We start from the raw sequence: 1,075 nt of genomic DNA on the forward strand, positions 1-1,075 counted from the left end.
TCATTGATACTTTTACAACATATAGTCATGACAGTTACAGAGAATGTTTTTGTTTTTATATAAAATAGATTTTTATATAATTCTTTAAGGAAACAAATTAAGTGTTCTTTCACATACTTGGTTTTGTTTACTTATTTTCCTCATGCATTATTTTTTCATAAAATGATTTTTCCTCATAGATCAAAGACTAGCAGCCATGTTCACTTACAACCTAAACATAAATGAAACAAAGATGTATGTTGTACCTTTGCCATATTGATTTCAACATTTCTTCTGCCTGTCCCAGATCAGGGCTGTGGAAAAGAAACATGCAAAAAGAACACTGAACAAAAACAGGGCTCAGAAAGAAGATTCAATGGATCTCAAGGAGTGAATCCATTTAAATTCACTCTGAATCCATCTCTGTACTACAGCCAGTTTATGAGGCATGTTCAACATAAACACACATGCAGAAATACAGTAAATGTTARTATTTCACACACTCCTCTTACRTTGAAAATGGAGTTCATGATGAGCAAAAATAGCAGTTTCTCATCTTTAATGTGATATATTCCGTATGTTTAACATAATAAACAAATCTGAAAGGGGAGCAATTAAAAACAAAAATCAGTTACAGCATCCTGGATGTGTAAGTGGAACACCTTTAAACAAATTCTTTATCAAAATGCAGTTTGCATGTTCTCCCTGTGCATGCATGGGTTCTCTCCAGGTACTCCTGCCTCCTATCACAGTCCAAAAACTCCTCAGGTTGTCCTATCTGTCTTTGTGATGCCCTGGYGACCTGTCCAGGCTGTACMACTCCTCTCACCCATTGACCACTGGAGATAGACACCARCTCCCCTCGYAATCCCACAAGGGATAAGCATGTTGGKKGWTGAATGGATTTTAAAAGTAAAAATAGATCTTTATTTACCTTATCCCAAGCTGGTGATGGTATTGGACRTCTTTYGCCTGATTAATGCTAAGAAAAGCAAAAACAAAACTATTACTATTACTCTTATGCTATCCCCTCATTAAATGTAAGATGTGTTTGAGATAACAGGCTTATAATTACACAAATGTTGAGACAAAACTG

Source organism: Poecilia reticulata, linkage group LG2 (genome assembly GCF_000633615.1).
Source record: "Poecilia reticulata strain Guanapo linkage group LG2, Guppy_female_1.0+MT, whole genome shotgun sequence".
Classification (NCBI taxonomy): domain Eukaryota; kingdom Metazoa; phylum Chordata; class Actinopteri; order Cyprinodontiformes; family Poeciliidae; genus Poecilia; species Poecilia reticulata.